The sequence below is a fragment of the Peromyscus leucopus genome, chromosome 1, assembly GCF_004664715.2.
Source record: "Peromyscus leucopus breed LL Stock chromosome 1, UCI_PerLeu_2.1, whole genome shotgun sequence".
NCBI lineage: Eukaryota > Metazoa > Chordata > Mammalia > Rodentia > Cricetidae > Peromyscus > Peromyscus leucopus.
The window spans coordinates 189,042,011-189,060,001 of record NC_051063.1 but is presented as its reverse complement, the minus strand read 5'-3'; the positions used below and the strand labels follow the sequence as shown (position 1 = coordinate 189,060,001).

General features: G+C 39.9%; 1 protein-coding gene across 1 annotated transcript in view; it reads left to right on the top strand.

Moving 5' to 3' along the window:
• LOC114683972 (zinc finger protein 420-like) overlaps nt 1–17,991 on the top strand; it is a 593,185-nt gene that overhangs the window by 216,624 nt on the left and 358,570 nt on the right. The gene's annotated exons all lie outside the window — the stretch shown is intronic.

The following is a 17,991-nucleotide window of genomic DNA, read 5'->3' as shown; positions in this document are numbered from 1 at the left end:
CCAATAGATATAATGCCTTCATGTGAAAGCCACAGGCACTAGGTACACGTGTTGCACAGATATGCATTATGCCAAAGCACCCATGCACATAAAATAAAATAGAAACTAACAACAAAAAAAAAAAAAGAACCAAGTCTAGTGGACACAACCTTAACTTCAACACTCTGGATGCTGAGGCAGGTTTAACTCTGTAATCTGCTGTTATACTTGTCTACATAGTGTGCATCAGAGCAGTGACAGCTAAATCCTGAGACCCTGCTCAAAAAAATAATGCACAATAAAAAATAATCTAATGGCCAAAAATGCAGATGAGAAAATGGGAAATTAACATAGTCATGGAAGCTCAAGGACAGAGCCTGGGCCAGAGTCAGCTTCAACTGTCAGTACGTGCTAGGCCAGCCAGTCCCCAAGGCAGCTAAAGGACAAAACCTGGGACTTGTTCAGGCCTGCTCCCGAGATGATAACTGTAACCCCCAACCAGTAAATTCAAAGGTTACACACTATCACCCAGTCATGTAATGCCAAGGCTTGTACCACCCTGCTTGCAGTTTTTCCCTTTAAAAACCCCTCACCTGAGAGCTCAGAGCTGTCCTCCTTCACCTGGCTAGCCAGTGTGTTGGACACGGACCAAGCCTGAGCTTGTAATAAACCCCTGTGTGTTTTGCATCAGATATCAGCTCTGTGGTGATCTTGCTCAGGGGTGGGGGTGTCTTGCGATGTGGTCACAACAACATGACATTTTGCTACATATACAGATATTCAAAGTGACTTTACCTGGTTCTGTTCACAATTTAGCCAGTTACTGCTTTCAGCCCATGTCAGAGAACCTTTGTATACAGTGGGCCACAGCTATTTCATGGACCCCTAACTGGACACATGCAGAGAATGAGTGACTGCTGACTGCACAACCATGATGAGGAATTATATGACCTGGTACAAATCTGAGGGAACACGACAGGAGAGGGGTCAAAGATTGTGTTAGCAAAGAATAGGGATGTTATTCATGAAATACACAATATAGTGTATACTCTTCACAAAACATAGTCAGGAAAAAATTAATTTTACATGGAAGCACAAAAAATCTGAGTATAAAGAGCAACCCCAGGTACATAGAACAGAGCTTGAATTATCTTAGCTGAGATTCCAGATGATACAGCAGTCACACGACCATCACATGAGAGTGTCAGAAGAGTAGATAAACAGCCCTGTGCAACAGAGCAGCAGATATAGAAACAGAACAATAGCAGTGAGCATGTGAATGTCAACAAAATAGCACAGACATGTTGGATGATAGGCAGCCTCGTCAAACAAAGGTGTTGGAAAAAGTTTTTAACCAGATGAAATACATGAGTCGTGATTGATTCTCTCCCACTATCCAGTGAATCACAGACTTTCATGTGTGCTGGAAGAGTAAATTGATAAAATATATATGTGCAATTAAAAACATATACAGAAAATAAAAATTAAAAGTATGAAGAAACAACCTATAAAGCAGATAAATAGCCGGGCGTTGGTGGCGCACGCCTTTAATCCCAGCACTCGGGAGGCAGAGCCAGGCAGATCTCTGTGAGTTCGAGGCCAGCCTGGGCTACCCAAGTGAGCTCCAGGAAAGGTGCAAAGCTACACAGAGAAACCCTGTCTCGAAAAACCACAAAAAAAAAAAAAGAAAAAAAAAAGCAGATAAATATACTATATAACTTTTCATTTTATTTCCATAAAATTATTAGCTAGCTTTTCATAGTATGATAAGTTAATACCTAGAATATATCATAGAATAATGAAATAATAATCACTTCACTCAATAAGCAAATGATTTTAATAGATTGTGCTATAAAGCAGTTTTAATGGCCAATAAATAAACATTAAAAATGTTCCACGCTGGTAGGCATGGAACACTCATCTAATATGCACTGGAATCCCCTCTGTGCAGAGTCAGTGTACACACTCAAGGACTTCTACAATCATAAATCCTGTAGACTACACAAAAGAAAAAAATCTCAGGGACACAGTGTCAGTGAAAATTCAGCTTACTGCACCTACCACAAGTCAGTGTAAAACCTTCTTCAACAACGACACAAGCAAAAATTTGCCTAAGTTTCACCTCGATTGCACATGTGGTCCTGTATGAAATAACTAATGATAGTGCATTCTTGCAAAAATGAATTACTCACTGACCAACATGCATGTGAATAGTAAATCTACATTTAAAACAGAAGAATACATATATAACACATGAACACACTGATATGTGGATTTCATGTTCTCACTCAAATATGGGAACACAATTGAAAAGGGAATTTCTCTTATGTAAGAATTCTAATCAATTCATTTCAACAAGAAAGGGGAACTTCTACAAAAATGGAAAAATTATATTAGCTTACTATGAAATTTTGAGAAAGCATAGAGTTCAAAAACCTTCAGAAGAGCAAAATATGATTTCAAAATCTATTAAAATTTTAACAATAAAAACCATTGAGTATTGGTTGGAAAAAAGATAACAGACAATATCAAAACAAAGACAATTAAGACTAAGCAATTCTTACTGAAGTTGTAGAAGCATGATTTTAGGAAATGGGAAATGACAGTATTAAAGGAATACAATCTACAGACACTAACAAAATGTCAAAGGCAGAAGACCAGGAAACAAACCTAGAGGCACCAATTTTCCTTGTTTTACAAGACATTAAGATTAAAGTAGCCGGGCGTTGGTGGCGCACGCCTTTAATCCCAGCACTCGGGAGGCAGAGCCAGGCGGATCTCTGTGAGTTCGAGGCAGCCTGGCTACAAGTGAGCTCAGAAAGGCGCAAAGCTACACAGAGAAACCCTGTCTCAAAAAAAAAAAAAAAAAAAAAAAAAAAAAAAAAGATTAAAGTAACGAAAATCAATTATATTGATATAAAGACACAAAAGGGATATGAACAGGATGGGGATTCATAGTCGAATAAATTATATTCTTAGTATTGATTCTTACATAGAAAGGTAGTAACATGTACAATGGGATAATCTAGAGATTATTTGCAGTAGAATACTCTAGAATAGCAGTTCTCAATTGTGGGTCATGAACCTTTATTGAGTGAGTGAGGGTCAAAAAATTCTTTCACAGGGGTCACCTAAGAATATAGGAAAACATTTCTGATGTTTCTAGGAAATATCATTCCTCTATCTATTTCATGTGAATCTGCTCATATGCAGATAAGCCCACATACACCACTGGAACTTAATTTAAGTGTTGCAGCATTAGGAAGGTTGAGAACCACTGATCTAGAATCATTTCTAGAGAAACAGAATGTGGCAAAAGCAATCTCATATTTCATTTGCATTTTCATTACTTGAAAAAATTTTCTTTAGATTATCTGTTTTAGCTGATGATTACCAGTGTTTTGCAGCATGTATGTTAGTGTTCTGTATCTGTGCCTGATGTGAACTAAGGTAAGAAAAGGGCATCAGATCTCTGGAACTGAAGTTATGGATGACTGTCAGCTTCCATGTGGGCACAGGGAACTGAACTCGTGTCCTTTTCTATACAAGCAAGGGCTGTTAACTGCTGAGTCATCTCAATAGCAGCTCCATTCCAATTTCACTGTTATTTGAATCCTTCAACGGCCCTACCTTAATGCCTCCAAAATATCTGGTATTTCTGGAACTGCCTCACTTCCCTCCACCATCTGGTTTCCTTATCTATCACATGAATGTCATTGCACAACAGATTCCATGGAAGCTGGGCCTGGCTACAAAAAACCTGCACAAAATTAACCCAGCTCAAATCCCAGCATGGGTAAAAGGAATCGTCACACCACTACCTGAGATATTATAGGCAACTCTTGGACTTTAAAGAGGCAATGTCAGTTTTCTTCAGAGATATAGCTTATGCATGTACAAGTAGCATATCACAGACTCAGTACGTGTTTTAAAAAAAAATTGAATATGGAGATGTGAAAAGCATTTTGGGAGTGGGTAGTCAGAGCTGAGGGATAGGGGATGAATTTGATCAAACACATGATATATACATGAATGAAATCCCCAAAACAATAAAAAAAAAAACCCAATACATATCACTGACTTGACATTTATTTCTTAAGTTTTGCCATTTGAAATCATATATCCAGTCTCACACATACTCTCACGCTAGCAGTGACACTTCCATGTTCTTTTCTGTCCTGTTATCGTGAATCCTTATGTAATACCTCTAGATCATTTATTGTTTTTCTTTCTTTAGACTTACATATTTTAATTTCATGTGTATGGATGTTTGCCTACAGGTAGGTCAGTGCACCTTGTGCATGAAGTGCCTTGCAGTGGCCATGAGAGGGCACTAGATCCTTTGGAACCTGGGTTAAGTCACCATGCAAGTACATGGAACTGAACCTGGAAGCTGCAAGAACAACACGTGCTCAGAACTGCTGAGCCACCTCCGCAGGACTTGCTTTATTGTTCCTTACGTAGCGATAGTGAAGACTTAAACCAATGGACAGTGAGACAGAACTCATGGAGAACTGAGGACCCTTTCTTGGATTGTCAGGCTGACTTATTTGCTCATGAAAAACAGTGACACAGGAGTGGGGAAGACAAAGATACACTGAGAAGTTTGTGTCAGCAGTGTCACTTTTGTAAAGGACATTTGTCCATAATTATGTGGCTGAGGGCTTACGAGCATTAAGAACAAGCCAATCTGAAACAGTACATAGAAAGATATTGGAAAGGTTGTGTAAAAATGAATAAAATGTAGTGCTGTGGGTTGTCTTTCTGTATGCTGTGAATATGTGTTGCTCCCATTGGCTAATAAAGCTGCATTGGCCTCCCACAGGACAGGATGGAACCAGGCAGGAAAATCCAAGAGTGATAGTAAGAGAAGAAAGGAGAACGGGAGGAGACACCAACCCGCCATGCAAGGAGCAACATGTAATGGGACACAGGTAAAGTCATGGAACCCGTGGGGATACATAGATTAATAGTGATGGGTTGAGTTAAGTTATACGAGCTAGCTAGCAAGAAGCCTGAGCCATAGGTCATAACAGTATATAATTAATATTAAGCCTCAGAGTAAATATTTTATAAGCAGCTGCGGAACCACAGGGCTGGATGGGGCTGGAGAAACTTCCGGCTACAATAGAGACTCAAAGACAGTACAATGAGTCAATGTACAGACACCACGTTTCTATGAAGAGACAAAAGAACTGATAAAACATTTTTCACCTAATCTAAACTAAAATAATGAACCCCCAAGTAATAGAACTAGAGTTGAAAAGAAGACACTGCACTGTAGGCCAGTGACATCAGAGTTACCTTGCAGAGTGCTGTGGAAAGTCATATCAAAGAAATTGGAATTGAAGAAGACAAGAATGACCTCCTAGAAACAAGTGAACAATTCAACACTCTAAATTACAAAACTAGAAAAGAGATTAAGCAGTGCTGATACTGAAACAGAAAGATTTTCCTGAAATAGTGTCTAAGGACTGGACAGATTCAGCACAGAATTCTCCTTTTCTTTAGACAAACCTTATACTAATACCACAAAGAGAATAGTAAATAAAACACAAAGAAAAGGAATGGTAGAAAGTCACCATACAAAGCTAGTGTTACCTCAACATCCAAAGCAGGTGAACCCCAATAAATATATGGCAATAAAATCACAGACAAGTTTCCAGGATGGACACAAGACACAGAGATTGTCTCTAAATTACATGGAAAGGGGGGCCTGGAGAGATGGCTCAGAGGTTAAGAGCGCTGGCTGCTCTTCCAGAGGTCCTGAGTTCAATTCCCCACAACCACATGGTAGCTCACAATCATCTGTAATGAGATCTGGTACCCTCTTCTGGCCTGCAGTCATACATGCAGACAGAACACTGTATACATAATAAACAAATCTTTTTTTTTTTCAGAGCTGAGGATCGAACACAGGGCCTTGTGCTTGCTAAGCAAGTGCTCTACTACTGAGCTAAATCCCCAATCCCAATAAATCTTAAAAAAAAAATTACATGGAAAGAGAATGCAAGCCGATTTAATGTCAAGAATGTGAGATGTTTCAACCCCTATGAATAAATCAATGTAACACACCAAATATGTAGAGTGAGTAAGAGAAGAAACAGGATGATGTCAATAGACACATGAAAGGAAGGTCTGTAGCATTTGCTCATTATAAAAGCTCTGAAGAAAGTGAGAACAAAAGGAATATACCTCAGCATAATAAAGACAATGGGACACAATCCTAACCCTGAGAGTACAAAAAGACAGCTGGAATCATTTCACTCCGATCAGCACAGAGAAGGGAGTCCTCTGCAGCCAACATGTTGCATAAGGGGTACAGTTCAAGAACATAGAAAAATTTAAAGGTGATAATATAGGACAACAATAAAGAAAGGGGACCTTTTAGATAAGAATGGAATTCTGCAAATTTAAAGGTATAAATGTCTACAAGAAAGCACAGATCTGATAGCCCTCTTCTTAAGCTATATAGTCCACATACAATATCACTTGTCTTTTGTTTTGTTTTGTTTTTGTTTGTTTGTTTTGTTTTTTGAGACAAGGTTTCTCTGTGTAATTTTGGTGCTTGTCCTGGATCTCACTCTGTAGACCAGGCTGGTCTCGAACTCATAGAGATCTGCCTGGCTGTGCCTCCTGAGTGCTGGGATCAGAGGCTTGAGCCACCAACCCCAGACTGTTTTTTGTTTTTTTACATACCAACAAGAAGATGTTGAGAAGTCAGCAAACCACTCACAGTGTCTGAAGACATCTTGGACTCCCTGATGGTAGCATTCATAGTTTCAAAAACTGCTATGCAGCTTGTGGAAGGGGCCAGAATTATCAATGGCCATACCCAGATTTGCATCCTCTGTGCTATAATCCCAACCTGACAGGCCAGGCATGTCCATTGGTGCCATAGCGGCTATATTGACCATAGACTATACTGTGGTATAGTATAAGGCCTTCTGGTTTGATCTGAGGCCAGCTCCATAGAAGCAAATATGTGTATGGCACAGGCAACTGTCTAAAAGCCGGTGATAGTGAAGGTAACAGGCCTTAAGAGGGAATCTACTACAGACATTTTGCTACATGTGCATATATATATTCAAAAATATTTATTGGATCTGTTCTCACCATAGCCTGGTATTGTTTTCAGCCTGGGTTTTTTGTTTTGTTTTTTTTAATCAGATTTCTTTATTAACGTTTTTTGTTTGTTTGTTTGTTTGTTTGTTTTTAAGATTTATTTACTATGTATACAGCATTCTACCTGCATGCCAGAAGATGGCACCAGATCTCATTACAGATGGTTGTGAGCCACCATGTGGTTGCTGGGAATTGAACTCAGGACCTCTGAAAGAGCAGTCAGTGCTATCTCTCCATCTCTTTATTAACTTTTAAATAACACTGAAGAAAACAGCAGCCTTGAAAAGGAAAGGAAGATAATGATCTGTAGGCAAAGTGCAGTTTGGGGAATGTGAAAATCAGGATTCAAAGCTGGGCATTGTGGAGCACACCTTTAGTCCCAGCACTCGGGAGACAGAGGCAAGTGGACCTCTGTGAGTTCAAGGCCAGCCTGGTCTACAGAGTCAGATTTGTTTTTTTTTTTTCCTCAGGTTTTTATTTTTATTTTTTTTTTCAAAATCTTCTCTCTCTCTTTTTTTAAGTATGCCCATTTTATTTTTATTTTATTTTTTTTTTAAAGTATACAGGCTGATTTATTTTAACAGTCCCTCTTTCAATTCCAGTTCTCTTTGTAGCTGTCCTTTGCTTTTCTTTTTTCTTTCTTTCTTTTTTTTTCTTCTTTTGGTCATTTGCCTCAGCAGAATGCCGAATGCCTTTTATTGAAGGAGGAAGGAGGCCTTAAATACAGGTTTACAGCACAATGGGTCAAGTTTGCTACTGATGTTTCACAATCTTGCGTCTAAGCTGTGAATGCCCATTATGCAGGATACACAGACAAGGCACTTCCCTTAAGCATTCAGGAGGGTGGAACCTGGCAGGCAATCAGCATAGGGAGGACATCAAGGTAAAGGTCAGCAAGCAACAGCCTGGGATTTAAAAACTTCATTTTCAATGGACAACAGTTATTTCAGAGACTCATAGCTCATCAAATACTGAGAACAATTGACTGCTTACAAAACAGCTATGATGGGAATTCCATATTCCCACATCTAAATCTAATAAACATTACAGAAGAGGAGATAAAAGATTTTAGAAGCTGGAGAATGGGGAGGTGACATGTGAAAAACTCTCCTGCCATATGACATGCCAGTTGGAATTATGGACACATTATGGTCTGGCTCTCTGGCCCAAACCTTCCCAAATCATACATAAGAAATATGAGTATAACAACTAGGTGAATGGAAAACTTATGCAATCATTAAATATCCATATGGTTAATTATAAAAATTAAACAAATTTATACAAATAGAAATCAAGGAGAGATATCAATGTGTTTGGAGACAGAAATTTTCTTTTTATCATTTATATAACCAATCAATTAGGAAGATTTATACTGTCTGTTACTGCTCCTATTTAATTAAAACTGAACAGTAATCAACAATAAAACACACACACACACACACACACACAAGAAAAAGCTAACCAAGCACAAGAGAGACATGTAAATACAAACTTGAATTCACTGAAGGAATTGAGGATGATGCTGGAAGAAGAGAAAATGTGCATGTACATGGAACACAAAGCATTATTGTGAAAATGACAGTGTTAAAGGATTTATATGATTAACTGAAAATCCACGACAATGCACAGGTACAGTAAAGAGACTCCTACAAATTTACATGGAAGCACAAGGACCCTAAGAGTACAGAGCAACCCCAGACACACAGAGCAAAGCTTGAGTCATCGCAGCTGTGATTTCAGAAGACACTGCAGACCACAGGAACAACAGCACCATGGCGGCGGCAGAAGAACAGACGCCTAAAGCAGTAAGAGCAACAGATCCAGAACCAATCCAACCTGCTGTGACCAAATGAATTTCTCCAAAACACTAGAATCTTATGTTAAAGAGCAGGCAGCCTCATCAGTCAGTGTTGTAGGGAAAAGTAAATATCCACATATAAAAGAACAAAATTGGCTCCAAAGCAATCAATTGGAGAAATCTTTACTGTGTGTAAATGAAGAACTGCATAGAAATGGTAACACCTAAAAGTATGAAAAAATAGCCACAGGATGGATAAATTTATTAGCAAACTTACTTAGTACAATACATAAATACCCACACTTTACCAAGAAGTTAAAACAGAAAGAAAAAAGCAAATAAATAATATTGCAATCAATAAATAAGCCAAAAAAAGAGACCATGCTCAAAGCAGTTGAAACAGCCAAAATGTACATATTACATTTTCCACAATTACTCTAATGAAGAAAATGCTCATCTAATATACACTGAGATCTCCTCTATGCCCAGTCCGTGTGTATACTCAAGGTCCTAAACAATATCAAATACTAAGGATAATGCAGGAGGAAGAATACAGAGACACGGTGTCAGTGAGAATCCAACTTATTGCGTCCAAGAGGCAAGTTAGTGTGCAGCTTCTTGAACAACCAAACAAGCAAAGAGAAAACCTAGAGATGCTACTCAAGTCTATAAAGGAATGAAATATACTGCAAATATAAATAGTATAAGCAGGAACTCAGAAAAAGAAACATAACAGAAAAAAATTAACTTAATGGTATGTTTATATTTTCCTTCAGTGATTTCTTGAAATGGATGGGTAATAGTACCCAAACCAAACATGAAAATAGAATACCAATTCAAAAGAAAAAGAGAAAACATCCTAAATCAAAATATATATTTTCTATAAAAGTATTTACTTCAAATGTAAGAATACAGAGTGCTAAGAAGGGAGGAATTTTTTAAAAAGATTTTCTGTGAAGAGGGTAGGTCAAAACCATGGTAGGTAAGGGGAAAAGCAGAATCTATAAATATACAAAGCAAAGTCTATTAGCAAATGATCAAATACCCATTTCCAGAAAGCTATGTGATCAACATGAATTCACTTCATAAAACAGTTTCCAAATACATGAAGCAATCAATGACAGAATGGTAGGAAGCAAAGAGACAATGCAGGAAGCTTCAATGTTCACCATTGAGGAAGAGGACCATGGAGAGCACTGAAAACCATTAATGCCTAGCAGCACTCCAGGGAATCATTTACACAACAGCAGAAAAATCCCACTCTTCTCAAATTTCAATCAGCATGCTCCAGTGTGGTTATATCTTCAAAATAGAACAAGTCTTCAAACCTAGTAAAGATCAACATTTTAAAAGTGGCTGTTCCAAGAACCATGAATGCTGACATCACCAGTAGACAGAAAAGAGAAGAATTCAAAAAGACATGCGAATACTGACTCACTGATGGCATACTCTAATTAAAACATGAAGAAATATAAAAGGATAGTTGTGTATAGTAAAGGTTCTAAATAATTTGTAGCAATATCTTACAGGCATTTTTGTATAAATGGAGAAAATCTTCCTAAAATTAATAAAATTGTGAAAAACCACAGGACTTCATAAATTCTGAGAGAATTCAAACCCATAGGTAATTTCAAAATATATAAAAATTGTATTAAGGCAAACCGTGGACTGTTGAAGACAGACAATCCAGGATATCAAAGGGAAGACAATGTAGATGGAGTTTAACACTCAGCAGAAATAGCAAGCAAATCTTATCAAAATCCTACTGGCATTATTTTAGGAAATAGAGAATTTAAGCCTATAAGGCACAGAACCTGAAGAAACTAAAGGATACTCCAAAAACTCTGCATGCAGAACAACCAGGAGACTTCAATGGTTCTAACTAAACAGCAAAATAAAATGATAGTAACGAAACCACTTAGTGTTGGTATAAAAACACAGCCACTGGTGTGAATGGAAGAGGGACAACATCACTCACATGTAAAATCAAATAAAATTAGATTTGTCTCTGAGTATTAATTCTTATATAAAGTCTTCAAACACATACAATAAACAATCCTGAGATTATTCTCAGTAGATTTCTGTAAAATCATTTTTAATGAAATAGAATGTGGTAAAACCAACTCCATACCCTCTTTCTATTTTCAACTGAGCCCTTCCTACTCTGTCTCAGGCTGCCTCTACACAGCTCCAGCTGTCAAACTATCCTGAACTGTGGGAGCCTACAACTGACCCAGTTCCCCAGTTTGAATCTGAAAGTCTATTCTGAGTCAATAGAGTTCAAGATTGATTGCTTCAGGGCTGTGAGAAAGTCCTGATCAGCCCACACGAAGGAATATACTGTCTAGTTAGATGCAGGCTGCTGACACCAGCTGGAGGTACATCGAGATAGAAAATGAAACTGCCTGTTCCTTGATTCAAGGACAGGATAGATAGTAGTTGAATACCTGTGCTGTGCATTGTTCTACTTCTGTCCTTCATGACTATATAAAAGTGGGCTGTGAAATAAACACGGGACTGTCAGGCATCCACTGGCAGTCCTCTTGACACTTTTCTGTCTCCTTCATTGTCTCTACACTCCTCATGCCTCCACACAGATACCCAGCTGACTGGTTGGCAGGTTCCAACACTAGACCTGTTCTGCACAACCTCCCCACATGCTTGCTGCCAGCCTAGACCAGACCTGGATCTACAAGGACAGGACGATCCACCACACTACCTAATCCCCACCCTGGGTTCTGACCCCCTTCAGATATGAGTTATTCCTGCATAATTTCTCATCTTGGGATACTAGCTTCCTGCCTTAAAAACACACAGCAAAAGACAACCAACACCATAAATTCTGATGCTCAAGTCCTATTCTCAAAATGTCCCGACCTGCAGGTAAGTCAAGAGGGGGAGTGAGAATGTGGGAGACAAGAGACAGGAGAGATGGAGACAAGACAGGATTCTGATCAACTCTCATTTATTCAAGAACATCTCAGGGTAGATATAGGGCAAGGGGAGTAAGGAAGCTCTAACTCTTGCAAAAGCGGGTATCTAAGCAACCATCCCACAGCAGAAAGTCCCTTGACCACAGAAGCAGAATGTACTGAACACAGGAAACCATTAGGACAGGAGTCCTACCTGGAGGTTAGTATCTAATACAGCTAAAGCAATCATAAAATGGCTTTAAAAACGAATGGAAACACATGAACTATGAACCAAAGGCTGAGGGGCCCCCAGCTGGATCAGGCCCTCTGAATAGGTGAGACAGTTGATTGGCTTGATCTGTTTGGGAGGCAACTAGGCAGTGGGACCAAGTCCTGTGCTCATTGCATGAGTTGGCTGTTTGAAACCTGGAGCTTATGCAGGAATGCTTGGCTCAGTCTGGGAGGAAGGGACTGGACCTGCCTGGACTGAGTCTACCAGGTTGATCGCAGTCCTCGAAGTCCTCTGGAGAGGCTTTGCCCTGGAGGAGGTGGGAATGGGGGGTGTGCTGGGGGTAAGGGGAGAGTGTGTGTGGGGGAGAATAGGGGAAACAGTGGTTGATATGTAGAACTGAATGGTATTGTAAAATAAAATAAAAGGAAAAAAAAAGAGTTTTACCTGCTGAACAGTTAAAAAAAAAATGGCTTTAAAAGTGGCAAGTCTCCCACACCAAAACAAATTAAAACTAAGATAAAACACCCTTCGCTCAAAGCACAAACCATATCTGTATCTCCTAAGGAGAGAAAGTTAAATGGTAGAAACCAGAGTCATGTTCAAGATAGTCAAAACGTGTAAATCATGTGATGCAACTCAAAGATAGAAACAAAATGATTCGTGGGCAAGAAAACACTAACAAATGCCTGAAGGAGGTGAAGACACTGTTAGAATTGAAAGTGAATTCAATAAGTAGTTAGAAACACTGAAAAAAAATCCTTCAAACTGAAATGAAACAAAAAATGAAAAATGCAATAAGACTAATAATAACTCAAAGAGATCAATCAGGTAGGAGACAGAATATCAGGCCTGAAGACAAGGTAGAGGAGTGAAACAGCTCAGTCAAAGAAAATAATAGATTAATTGGACGTTAATAATCGAGCAGAGCACGATCGCTGTTCGAGCACTGCTACAAGTGAGCAAAAGCAAACTACGCAAGAAATTAAAGATTAAATATGAAAGTATCATATGTTACGTAAATATTTACTTGAAATAGTCTAAATTTTTGAGACAGTAACTCATTCTGGGGAGTTTTACTGGAAAGCTGGATGAATTCATTGCCATCACTATGCAAATAAAGTGACCATAAAAAGTCACCTTCATCCTTCCCTCACAGATCTCCACTACTGCCACTCAAATATCCAGAATTACACTATTAGCAATGTTGACTTAGAGGAAGACATTTCAGGGACTGAAGATTTAGAAGGAAATAGGTATCTCAGGAAGTCAGTGGTCTGTCAAACCATTAAGAGCCCAGTTCTGAAGTCACCCAGTGCTGTGAGATGGGGATGTTGTACTTTGCTAACTCAAGAACAAGTTTGCCTTCTGGGAAGGATATTGAAGGTGCTTTTATGGAAAACACAGAAAATTCCTTTTGAAAACTCAGGGATGAATGTAGAAGCTTATGGCTGTTCAAGATGCATAAAATAAGCCATTGAAATGGGCACAGCCTTGAACAGCTCAGTTACACTATCCCATCAATGCTCTGGGAATATTGAGGAAGGGGTAGTGGGAAGGAAATAAGAAAACAAACATTGGAACGGCCAGGACGTGTCATGCTCTAGACTCCACACAGCTGTTGTAATCAGTAACCCAGAGCAACTGTACTCACCTGCACTGGGCTCAGTCAAGGCCAGCCCTGAACACAGTCAGCCTAGGAGGGGGAGAGGCTCACACTGCCCCACCCTTATAGCTCTCAACTGTGGCTATGGAGAGATTTTAGGAGAAGGGGAATCCCTGTCTTTACTGTGTCTCTTCTGCTAAGTCCAACAGGCTCCAACACACAGCTCCAAACCCACATTCTCACAGATGGCCCTGGTTAATCTCGGTGGGTCAAAAGCAAAATGAGTAGAAATGAACATGAGAGAGAGTTATGGAATGAGGGAAAGAGAGAGATGGGGATAGAGAGGGAGGGAGACAGGGAGAAGGATTTGTATGGGCCAGGACTGTACGAAGTAAAGGATCAGAGTGTGTACTAAGCAAAGTATATCACGTGAAATGGCAAAAAGATAATAAAAGTTAAAATTTTTCATTTTTCCACTTTATCTGGTTTGTTATCAGGAATTTTTTTTTTTTTTTTTTTTTGGTTTTGTTTTTGAGACAGGGTTTTTCTGTGTAGTTTTGGTGCATGTTCTGGAACTCACCCTGTAGCCCAGGTTGGCCTTGAACTCACAGAAATCGGCCTGGATCTGCCTCCCAAGTGCTGGGATTAAAGGTGTGTGCCACCACCGCCTGGCTGTTATTAGCTAGTTTTAACTTCATAATGAATATGGAATCCTTGCCTCCATTTTACATCAAGGAATGCTTTAAATATCAGTTATCCTCTGATATTCTGACAAAATTCTGTGAGGATCCAATCTGCCCTTAGGGTTTTATTTTTAATCAGGGTGCATTTATTTCTGCTTCATTGTTGTTGCTGCTTATGAACCTGTCGAGTTAATTTGTGAGACCAAAATGAGCCATCTTAGAAATAAGACCAAAATGCTTTCACCCTAAAATTAAGGCCTAAGATTTCTCCTTTTGAGAACAGGCCAGAAGTTACTGAGACCAGTCAGTTCAGATTCCAGAAACCAGGAAGTGTAAAAGTACAGAGTCACAAGGTAGTCAGGAGGTAATGGCTGCCGGACTATGGAATGTCCTCTCCCTGGCCCCCTAGGCAACTGCTTGACCATAGAATGTCCCAACCCTAGTTTCCATAGTGACTGTGTAATCACCAGATGCCCCCATCTGGGGGCAGCCAATGAGAAATGGTGGTGGGCAACTACTTCCTTAGAAGGAAAACTGAATTGTGATTTCTGGAATTCCTAGAAGCGAGCCAATCAGAATTGTACCTGTACTAGCACCCCTAAATGGTGTAACCTTGTGACTTTTCCCTTTAAAAACTGAGCTTGCAGACAGGTGGGCGCTTCCTCCAGCCTCCACTGCGTTGGATGTATTGGACGAAGTCCCTGCCTAGGCTTGTATGGCTTTTGGATATCCAGAATTAAACCTTGCTTTTGCATTCCGGCATGCTTGTCTTTGGTGGTCTCTCTGGGGGTCACGATCTGGGCACAACAAATTCATGTTGGTGTAATTTTGGTGTGTGGTATAAATCAGAATATTTGATCACTCCCCCCCCCAACACCCCTGTGGATGAGGTATGAACCCAGCAAGCCCTCTACCAGTGAGCTAAATTTCCAACCCCTTGATCATTTCTTTTAGCTTTTCCTAATTTAGTTCCATGAAGGCTTTAAAGTCAGTAGGTATCAGGTATGTTTGTACACTCATGTCTCCTGATTAGGCTGTGCAGTTAGATTGGGTACTCCTGAAGTCATGTTGACAAAGACTTCTGTATATATAGCTATCAGGTAGATGCAGACCAAATCTTAAAGATTCCATCTCATCCTGTTAGAATGACCATTGCCAGGATAAATAACAAATTCGGACGTGAATGTGAGAAAACAGACACTGGTACACACTGTTGGACTTAGCAGAAGAGTCACAAGTAAAGATAATTCTTGTATAATACTGGAGGGACCAACCTTAATATTATACATTTCGGGTGCTCAGGAGAGAGAACCATGAATGGTGAGGACTATTTTTGGGAAATAGAATCTCAGCATATGAAGCTCTTAGTCCAGTCTTTTACTCTTCCAAATCTTCTTCTTCCTGTGCCCTGGAAGTCATGGTATGTATACTTTTACAAGTGGTAATCCCTTGGCAGTGCAAAGCCAGGCTTCTGGGGTCAAAAGGAGGGGTGATAAGAATCACATAGAGGGTCAGTAATTGTTAATATCATTTGTAACCCCCAAGGGAAGTGACCAATGGGGAAATGAATTAACTAAAGGCTAATTTGGGTAATATCTAAGAAGAGGGATCTTATGTGCTCAACTACAGTCTTAAATGTGGTTGGTAGAAAATGTTAGAAATCTGTAAGTTGCTAGGTCAATGGGAGAAAATAAAACTGTCTTCTTTTTTCCTGTAGCTCCTATCTGTCTAAGTGCTATCTGCCATTTTTCTGCAGGGTGGGGCAAAGTGTGCTCAGTCGCTAGGCAACCTGTGTAGACCTAGATGCCTCTGGTGATAGTTAAAGGGAGATCAGGAACTAGAGGTAAGATTTGGGAAAGGAGGAAGTTAAGCTTACTTAATTGGCACATCTGGCAGGCCTTCTCGAACAGGTAGTCTGGATCCTTAAGTCTGTTCTTAGAGAGTACAGAGGTATCTCTGATAAGGTACTTTCCTCCATCAGGGGATGGACCTGGCTGGATGCTGCCAATTATAATAATTATAGGGATGCTTGAACTGGGGTTCTGGCTGAGCATAGCTGTTAGCACACAGGTTATCTAAATATTCCTAGAAGTGGTTAGGTAAGGAGTTGAGAGGTCTATAAAGTTAGTAAGGCTGTAAGAAAGGAGGATCTGAGCTAAATTGTGTAAAGCGGTGTCTCCTTGTGGAGTTTACCTTAAGTCAGGAGACTAGCATGTGGACTGTTATTACTGTTAGTCCTTGAAAGCCTTTCCTGAGGCTGTTCTCCAAATACCTGGAATGTGTGTGTCCAGAGAGTGATCAGTCCACACTGTTAGCCCTTCTTAGGGAAAAATCAATTGGGAAAACTATGAAGGGACACATGATTTTCATAACAGAAGACAGCTGATATATAACAAGCCAAGTAACATGAAAAGCTCCTTGGAGTTTGAATTTCGCTTCCTCTGAAGGAATTCCTTGGTCTCTTCTGGTAGTGACTTTGCCATAACTAGCTGAGTTCTTAAGATAGCTTCCTGCGGCTTGCAGCAGTGGTTCCCCTTCTCCTAAAATCTCTCCATAACCACAGTTGAGAGCTAAAGGGTGGGGCCCTGTGAGCCTCTCCCCTCCTAGGCTGACTGTGTCCAGGGCTGGCCTTGACTGAGCCCAGTGCAGGTGAGTACAGTTGCTCTGGGCTACTGATTACAACAGCTGTGTGGAGTCTAGAGCATGACATGTCCTGGCCGTTCCAATGTTTGTTTTCTTATTTCCTTCCCACTGCCCCTTCTTCAGTATTCCCAGAGCCATTGATGGGATAGTGTAACTGAGCTGTTGAAGGCTGTGCCCATTTCAATGGCTTATTTTATGCATCTTGAACAGCCACAAGCTTCTACATTCATTCTTGAGTTTTCAAAAGGAATTTTCTGTGTTTTCCATAAAAGCACCTTCAGTATCCTCCCCAGAAGACCAACTTGTTTCTGTGTTAGCACAAGCACAACATCCCCATCTCACAGCACAGCATGACTTCAGCCCTGGGCTGTTAAAGGTCTGACTGACCACTGACTTCCTGAGATACCTATTTCCTTTCTTTTCTTCCTTTCTTTTTTCAAGACAGGGTTTCTCTGTGTAGCTTTGCGCCTGTCCTCGATCTCTTTCTGTAGCCCAGGCTGGCCTCTGCTTCCAAGTGCTGGGATTAAAGGCGTGTGCCACCACCACTCGGCCGCATTTCCTATCTAAACCCTGAGTTACTGAAAAGTCAACGTTGCTAATAGTGTAATTCTGGACAGTTGAGTGGCAGTAGTGGAGATCTGTGAGGGAAGGATAAAGATGACTTTTTAGTGTCACTTCATTTGCATAGCGGTGGTAATGATTTTCCAGCTTCCTAGGAAAGCTCACCAGAGTAGTTACTGTGTCTAAAATTTAGAATATTTCAAATAAGTGTAGAATATACAGATGGAACTCCTCTCTTATCTGTAACTAGTGCTACTTGCATGGAGCATTTTTATTTTAATTCTTTATTTCCTTTGAGCCATTCAGCTCTTCTACCTTGTCTTCAGGCCTGATATTCTGTCTCCTACCTCATTGATCTATTTGAGGTATTATTATTATTCGGATTTTTTCATTTTTTATTTCTTGTTTCATGTTGGACCCTGACCCTCCACCCCTTCCTTGGGTGACTGTTGCCT